Below are 9440 nucleotides of genomic sequence, written 5' to 3'. Positions count from 1 at the left end.
CCCCTCTAAGCAATGCTACCTTTGCCGCAGCCACCTTCGTGGATTTCCAGGTAACATTGAGCTCGAGGGCTCCTTTGGGTGGCACGGGAGTCCTGAAAGGAAGAAAAGGAGCTGAAAGAGGCTGGAAACCTCGGGAAATGTTTGTGAGTCAACAGGTTTCATTTGGAAAACGTGCCTGCGGGTTGTGATGCACGGAGGCTGACTGTGCTTCATGAAGAATAGTTACATGAGACACTCGCCGCAGTGACATGCCATTCTGAGTATGCTAACATATGTAAACGAGTATGTAAACATCGAAGATGTAGGGCCCAATTACAAATAGGTATACAGTAAATTTTACACCTTTTATACTTGTGGTGGCTTGGTGTTATGGAGTCGCTTCTGCTTATTAATTGTTGATAATTTTGTTAAAAAAATAAAAAGAGAGAAGACAAAAAAAAGTAGTGATTGATAAAAAAATTTTAAAATCATGAAATAATTTTTACATTTTTGAGGGCCTTCCTCTTTTTCGATGCCTCTCCACTTTACTAAATATGATGTCTTTCTCCGGGGACTGGCCTCTCCTGACACCACGTCCAAAGTATGTGAGACCAAGTCTCACCATCCTTGCCTCTAAGGAGCTCGCTGACCTTACTTCTTCCAAGGCAGATCACTCTGTCCTTTTAACAGTCTGTGGTATTTTTAGTATTTTTCTCCAGCATCGCAATTCAAATGCATCAATTCTACTTCGGTCTTCCGTATTCAATGTCCAACTTTTACGTATATGTAAAAAGTCCTGTTTTTTTCCTGTTAGAAATCTTTGTCTTCTGAAATCGTCGGAAAGCGGACTACCAACTGCTCGCTATAAGAAGAACAATGCGTTTTCTGGGTTCAGTCTTCGAAACTGCCGGCACAGCGTCCCAGGTAGACATTGGAAGCACCTCCTTCCGATTGAGAGCCACAAATCCAGGGGGCAGTAGATGAGTGCTAAGGGTGTTTGTCTCATACACAATGTGTGATTTTTGTTGTCTAGTGTTCTGCCATTCCTCTTTTTACCATGACACTGATTTCTTGGGAGAAGAACTGGACATTGTCGATGTGGAAGGGCAGGAAGCCTGTCAGAAGATATGCACCGATACTGTCCGCTGCCAGTTTTTTACCTATTCCTCGTCTCCAGAACCTTGCAACAAAGGGAAGTAAGACCAATGAAGGGATATCAAGATGTCCCGGTCTCTTCCCTGAGGAGAGATGTTATGTTTATTACATTTGTTTCCTACCTGCAGGGGTCAGTGTTACTTGAAACTCTCTTTGAATGGATCCCCAACTAAAATACTTCATGGAAGAGGAGGCATCTCTGGATACACATTAAGGTTATGTAAAATGGATAATGGTGAGTACCATGTGACATTTAACAAGTATTTCTGAGGAGCTGTTCTATTTAAGTATATCACTACTAAGATATATATCTTGGAAGGAGCCTAGACTGAGTGCTCCTTAAAGGCAAGGGTGGCAAGGCTTTTGACATGTGGTTAGGAGAGGTCAGTCCCTGGAGAAGGACATGAGGAAGCTTGGTAAAGTGGAGGGGCAGCAAAAAAGAGGCAGGTCCTCAACAAGATGGACTGACACAGTGGTTGCAACGGCGGGCGCAATTGTGAGGATGGTACAGGACCCGGCAGTGTTTCATTCTGCTGTGCAGATTGCTATGGGTCAGAACTGACTCAATGGCACTTGACAACAAGACGACACTCACAATGAGGAGGAAAAATTCATTGAATTTAGAGGGAATTTTCTGTCCTGCCCTCCAGGTTGATTGTAGTATATGAGTGAGACATTGGGTCCTGAGTAAACACTACGTTGCTCAGGTAGGATGGAGCCAACATGTACCTGAAACTCTCCACATTCACACAGCTGGCATTTGAGAGTTATATCCAAATTCCAACATCTGATTTGTGCAGTCAAGCTCAAAGATCTTTCGTACCATCCTTTATCACTTAAACATCAACCTGCACCTTGATTTTAAAAATATGCATTTTCTTCTTGCTGTTACATGTGATCATTACTTGAAGAACATAGCCATCATGTGCTAAAAAATTATTAAACTGTTCAAGAAATACGGGAGTGATTCATTCACAGGGGCCTTACTTCTTCATGTTCCCTACAGGGTTCAACATATTTACGGATATTGGTCGAAACCACAGTGAAGAGAACCATGAATCTATAACACTGTGGGGGAAGGATAGAAATAGAATGGTTGACTAGACTGAGACCTCCAGTAACAAAGAGTACAATAAAAATCACATCATCAGAGTTTCCATCCCAGTGTCCAATCAGAGAGCCGTGGCGAGCATAGTTCCTGTGTAAATAAAATTGTCCTAAGGGACAGAAACCTCACCAGGAAAGAAGTTACCACTCCTCCCTTAGTGTTGACAATAACCTATACCTATTGTGACTTTAGGATTTATGGCCTTACATACAGCGACATGGTTTTAGATAACAGTTCATATTCAGTATTATAGTATACTATAAATAAGATGGAAATGAGATATAAAGAATACAATGGAAGCCATCGGCTTTGTGATAGTTTTATAAAAATATAAAAGTCATTTGCACCAGATTCATTTGCTACACTGGGAAGCTGAACCAACTCTAACTTCGGGGAACTTGTCATGTAAAGCATAAATATGCTAAACTCTACTCAAAACGAATATCCTTGCTTGGAAGCGATATCTTTTGGGGGGTTAGAGGTACTCTGTTAGGAATCTTTGTATGGCCCAACCCTCTGGAAAAACCCAGCCAATGCCATTGTATCTCACATGAGTTGTCCTCACACCAAAAACAAACAAACAAATTCAACTAAAACAAGAGGAAGCACTCCTCCCAAGAAATGCTGCCTCAGTTCTACTTTTAGGTGTTAGAAGAGACACGACTGATTTTGTTGTTGGTGGCACTGACACCGTTTTGAAGATGAGGCCGGCATGTGCTGCTTAATCTATTGAAGAACACATTTATCTCCTTCCTTCTTTTATTGTGCTCTGTTCTATTGAATTTATAGCTTCTGGCCCCAGAGGTCACAGAACATATTAGATTGACAGCTGCAGTGGAAAATAGAAGATATTGGAAAATAAAACCCTGTGTTTTTTAAGTGAACCTTTTGAATTAGATGAAACTAGAAAGGCAGCCAGACATTAATGCTTACTCTCTGTTGGATGAAATAATATATTCTCTATTGGTGAAGGAATATTACTTGAGATATTACTTATGTCTTTTTTTAAAAAGTCATTTTGTTGGGGGCTCATACAACTCATCATAAACCATAGATACATCCATTGTGTCAAGCACATTTGTACATTTCTAGCCATCATCATTTTCAAAACATTTTCTTTCTACTTGAGCCCTTGGTATCAGGTCCTCAGTTAACTGTGTCTTGTACTGTCATTGGTCTACTATATAACCAAACTCAAAATTAATGCTACAGTGATATTTTCAGCATTGGGGGTAAACTGGTGTGTAAAACTTAACAAGACCTATGACTAGTATCCGGGAAGGCTTTTGTTGACATGTTTATAACATAGTTTGGTTACTGCATATCTATTCATATTCCTAAACTTTGATTTTTCTGCTACTTACCAACTTGTATATTGTAAGGACTTCTGAATCATTCAAAAATACAGTAAAATCATCAAAACTTAATCTCCACCACCCCCACCCCACCCCCCGCTCTCACACGAGCACTCATTAGGCTTTCTTCTCAGTAGATCAGCCTCTTCAGAATTGCACAAGCACATCGCGCTCTTGCCTCATCTTGCTACCAGTTGTTTTCTTCATTTTCTTTCCTTTGTTCTCTCTTGATATTTGAATCCTATCCCAGAATCACAATCTCATTTTCCTGTTGAGGAAAGAAAGACCCAGAGATGGTCTTACACTCATTAAAGTAATGACTAGACAGACCGTCTCAGAGTTGGCTTTTGAATAGTGTCGGCTAACTTTAAACTCCTCTGTAGTCAAGGCTATAAAACCTGTCTGAGCCTCCAGGTCTTGCTATTCGAAGTGTGATTCCAGAATAGCATATCAGGGACACCACATCCACATCATCTGGAAGCTTGTTGAAAGAATTTCAGGGCATGACTTTGACGTATAGAACCAGATTCCATATTTAAATAGATCCTGAGATATCCATGCTCAACTCACGGTCATGGAGTCGATGATGACGCACAGCAGCCTGTAGGACAGAGTAGAGCTACCCCAGTGAGTTTCGAGACTGTCACTCTGCGGAAGTAGAAGGCCTCCTCTTTCTCCCCTGGAGTGGACGGTGGAGCTGCTGACCTTGCAGTTAGCAGCCTAATAATGGATGACTCATCCTGTCCAGGGCAGCCAAGAAGGAAAGAAGCAGAGAGCTGACTCGGTGGCAAAGACCTTTGAAAGTAGCAAGAGTTAGGCAAGAAAAGTCAACAAAACCAAAGGGCAGAAGCAGTACACTCGAGGTTGGGTGCTGGGTAGAGAGAGCAGGAGTGGGTGGGAGCAAAGAGCAGCTGAATGGAAGGGAGATACGGAGCCCTTTGGACAGTAGAAAGGGGCTCAGCTTTAGAAAGGAAGATCTAAAACCTTAGCAGGGCTTGTGGAAACCCATGATCAGGCTTCTCCCTGCCCATTGACCCCACCCAAATTTCTGACTCACTGAGTCTGGTTTGAGATCCAAGAATTTGTATATTTAACAAGTTCTCAGGTGATATTGCTGGTCTGAGGGCCATACTTTGACAAATCCTGCGTAAAAGAGTCATCGTTGTGACCATTTTAGTAAGGATAAGGCTGCCTTCTAGTGCCAGTTAAAAAAAATGCTAGAGTTCTTTGAGAGATCAATACAAGAGTGTACATACAATTTTAAGTGTACGTCTTATTTTGTCAGATTGATTACAAAGTTTCTTTAGGTCAAAGTCATGGCAAACTATGAGTTGAGGGAAGATTTTCTACCTGTTGTTCCTGAAGGGAACAGACTACTGATGGGAAATGAAGACTCAGGAAATTACACATTGCAAACCTTCTATTCTAGTGTGTGCAACCAAAATCAACCCCAGAATTGTGGGCGGAACCGCCTCTATGTCCGGTGAGTGGCCGTGGCAGACAACTTTGCATACCACATCCCCCACGCAGAGACACCTGTGTGGAGGCACCATCATTGGGAACCAGTGGATATTAACAGCTGCTCATTGTTTTGACAAGTGGGTGTCATTCCTTTTATATTAACTCACCATGCAATTGATATGAAATCTATTGCTAGTAATTATCTTTTAATTCCACTTTTCCATGACTTCTTTGAAGCCCTGTGTGTGTGAATGTGTGGGTAATATGCATATCTATTCCGAGTTTATATAGAGATATATTTTGAGTATATATAAATTTATATCTAGACTTGTGTGTAAAATATTATCAGGCTAATAAATAATTATGTATATATGTAAGTTATAGGTATTGCTACAAAACCTTTATTAAACAAATATAGAAAATTACAAACCTATTGTTTCTCAACATATGCTCCCTCTACGTCTATGTGATTCTAACAGCCATATTTCCATCTCTCTACCCCTTTTGAGCAAAATTATATGTTGTTTGATTTGCACTATATCGAACCGGTACTTTTGACATCATTGTGGGACTGAAACTAACTCTTCTAACTGTTTTTTGAGTCTGGGGACCAAAAAGAAGTCTGAAGGGGAAAAAATTTCTGAGCACAAGTTTACTAATCTTTTCCTCACCAATGAAGTTTTAAATTTTCTTTAAACATCTTTATAAAAAGCCCTGGTGACTGACTTATGTCACTTAGAAAGTCTATCCAGATTAACCCTTTGGGATCCCCCAAAACACTCTGACTTTACCTTTCTGTCATGAATTTAACTGGCCTGATAGACACTCTGGGAAGCCAGCTTTGATTGGTTCTTGCTCTCTGCATTCAGATTGATTGGCCAATCCAAACCTTGTCTTCAGTTATAATTCTATTGCATAAAATGGGCTTCATTAACTTCAATCTTGCTTAAAGACTGGTAGAAAGACCAGCTCTTTGAACTACCTAAATTTGGTACAATGCTTTTTTTAAAACATGTTTTAAAATTTAATTTTGAGTACTCATGTTTACGAAGCTACTCTAATGAGACAAAGGCATTTGTCATTTTTTGGAATTAATGCATGCACGTATGAAACAGAATGATAGTAGCAGTACTCATTCTACTTACTCTCGTGTGCATTTGGGTATGTGTGCGGATTTCTCAGACAACCAGAGTTTGTGCTAGAAAAGCAGAAAACCACAGTCCCCTGATAGCAAATGAGATTGCCAGACAAGACATGCGGGCACTATTCATATACGCATAGATATATACACCACCCACATGTATGTATACATATACATACATACATACATATTCTAGAATGAAAGAGCTCATTATACATTCTCAAATTGTATTTCCTACGTGCATCAATTTCAAGACCACTCAAACAAAAATGCTTCAGGCGGGGCGAGTGTGTGTTTTAGGGAATCTTGAGAAAGTTGACCAAACGTCGTTTTCTGCTTTAGTACCTTCCGAGTCGCATTGAGACAGTGTTTCTTCTTTTCAATCCAGATCCCATCACAATTCACAGTCATCAAGCTCAAAGATCAGTTTAGGTCAGTAGTCCCTCGTTACCATTACAATGAAAAAATCGAGAGTCCACGCAAACCCCTCAGGGTCATGGCTAGTCAATGGCAGTGTTGAGAAGGGAACCCAGGCTCATTGGACGTGTGTATGAGGGGTGAAAAGAATGCTCACTTTAATGTGAGATGATGACTTGGGTGGTGTCTTCTACAAAGAAGGAACGTATAACTGAAAAATCTCAGCATGACAAGACTTCCTTCTACTAAAATCCCATAATTGGCAGAAAATATTAGATATTTGGCAAGAGACCACTAACTAGTTTATACAGCTCAAACTGTTTGACAATTATGTTGGTACAGAAAATATCTTTTCCTCTATTGTTTTCTCCTTAGGTTAAATTCTCCTAAAATTTTGCGGGTCTATAGTGGCATTTTAAATCAATCTGAAATAAAGGAGGATACACCTTTCTTTGGGGTTCAAGAAATAATATTTCATGACAAATACAAAGCAGCAGAAACTGGGTATGATATTGCCTTGTTGAAGCTTGAAACAACAATGAATTATACTGGTATGTTGAATTTTAATAGGAAAACTTATGTACAATGGTGACTTAATATAACATTGAACACTATCAGATTCATATTCTAACTTTACCATTATCTCTATATATTATTCTCATGAAAGAGAGAGGGTCTGGAGAGCTAGTTTTCCAATATGTTATATTACTGAACTTCTTTTTTGATTATCGAATCTTGATGAAGAAAGAATGGGTTTTATCTGAAATGTTCAGATGCATAGAGTAACATAATTGCGTAATATAGTGGAATGTTAAACATGGTTACCTCTAGTATTTCTCTCTTAGCTATGAGAGAACTAACAGTCAGAATGATTGAGCAGCTCATTCCGGGTCACAGAGCAGTAAGGGTGATGAAGCCGGAGAGGGGGAGGTGTGACATCTCTCTTTCTTGTGGTAGCTTTGTGATGAACTATACATTAAGGAATTGCAGAACAACATTTTAAAAAAGGAATCGAATAAATACTGAATGTAAGGAGGGAAGCCAGTGGGAATATAAGTAAAAGAAGAGAGATTTTGCTCCTGAAAAACTGAACTACTATTTTTTTTAATTTAGATGATCAACGACCTATATGCCTACCTTCAAAGAGTGACATAAATGTGGTATACACTGATTGCTGGGTGACTGGATGGGGTTACAGAAAATTAAGAGGTAAAAATTATGTGTCCGAGTATGGTTTGTCCTAACGATAAGGAACAAAGTCCAACCACGACGTGTTCTGTGGTCATAAAAGATACAGTTAGAGTCTCAGTAAAACAACATTATTCGATTGCAAGAAAGGTATTGCTGAAAATGAAGGAGTAATATTTCCCCAAGTGAGGATAATCATGTGTCTGCTTGATTTTGTTACTGTTGTTGTTGTTAGGTACTGTCAACTGAGTTTGGACTCACAGCAGTTGCCTACAGACCAGAACAAAGCACTGCCCTGCACTACTTCGACATCACTAGTCTCTTTGAACTCATTGCTGCCTCAGTGTCAATCCATTGCATTGCTTCTGCTTTAACAAGCAGGCTGTCCATTCCCAGAGACAGTACGACTACATGTCCAAAAGACACACGAAGTCTCGCCGACCTCCCTTCTAAGGAACCTTCTGGTCGTACCTTTCCGAAGGCATATTTGTTTGTCATTTTGGCAGTCCATGTTACTTTCAGCATTCTTCACCAGCATTATAGTTCAAATGCATCTCTTCCTCTGTCTTCCTTATTCAACATCTAACTTTTACACTCATACAAGACAAAAGGAAGATATTGTGGTTGGGGTCAGGTCGACCTTAGTCCTCAAAGTCACAAAGTTGTGCTTCAACACGTTGAAGAGGTCTTGTGCAGGTTCTGGTTTACCAAATCAAGGCATACTTTGTTTTTGTTAAACAGTGTGATTGGCATATAATTCACCTATCATAACATTCAATCATAAAATTGCATTAAAACTCGTTTTAGAACATTTTCTTCATTCTTATACTCATTCTGAGTTCCCCGTTTCCTCCGATCTCCCGTGCCTCACGCCCAAGGAACCAGTAATCCAGTTACTATCTCTACAGATTTACCGATCCAGGATTTCATACACAGGAAAGCATTTCAAACAAAGTCTAACAAGAATAAAGAAAACATCAATGCATACTTTGATTTCTTGACTGTTGCTTCCATGGGCATTGATGGCGGATCCAAATAAGGTGAAATCCTTGACAACTTCCATCTTGTCTCTTTCTCATGGACAGTTTGTGAGGACTTGTTTTCTTTCCATTGAGTTGCAGTCCACATACAATCATTTAATCAGCTGACATCCTTGATCATTACCAGCATGTGCTTCAAGCGCTCCCTGCTTTCAGCAGGCAAGGAGGTTTCATCTGCATATTGCAGCTTATTACAAAAAGCTTCTTCCATTCTTACCTGACAGGGGAGACACCATGATCAGGAAGGTGGTTTCCCAGGGTGACGCTCATCCATTGCACTCCGGGCGTGCTGACCCCTGAGATTTCCCCAAATGTGGGAAACTCGACTACATAATTTGTGTTAGTAGGGGACTGCATTCACACTCCCCACTGATTTATAAATAAATAAATAAAATTTTTAACAAATTTCTTCCAATCTTGATACTTCATTCTGCTTCATATAATCTAGTTTCTCTGATTATTTGTTCGGCATACAGACTGAAGTGTGGTGAGAGGATACAACCCCAAAGGTCACCTTTCCTGATGTTACAGCATGCACTGTTCTCTTGTTCTGTCCGCACAACTGCCTCTCGATCCATGCACAGGTTCCACATGAG

General features: G+C 40.0%; 1 non-coding gene across 1 annotated transcript; it reads left to right on the top strand.

Annotated features, from left to right (window-relative positions):
* Nucleotides 1–9053: 9053 nt before the first annotated feature.
* Nucleotides 9054–9214, top strand: LOC142455619 (U1 spliceosomal RNA). The gene has a single exon (XR_012785800.1). It is a non-coding gene; the product is annotated as a U1 spliceosomal RNA (small nuclear RNA).
* Nucleotides 9215–9440: the final 226 nt, after the last annotated feature.

The sequence above is a fragment of the Tenrec ecaudatus genome, chromosome 8 (assembly GCF_050624435.1).
Source record: "Tenrec ecaudatus isolate mTenEca1 chromosome 8, mTenEca1.hap1, whole genome shotgun sequence".
In the NCBI taxonomy this organism is placed as follows: Eukaryota; Metazoa; Chordata; class Mammalia; order Afrosoricida; family Tenrecidae; genus Tenrec; species Tenrec ecaudatus.
Note: the sequence above shows the minus strand (reverse complement) of the source record. Positions and strands in the feature narration are given on the sequence as shown.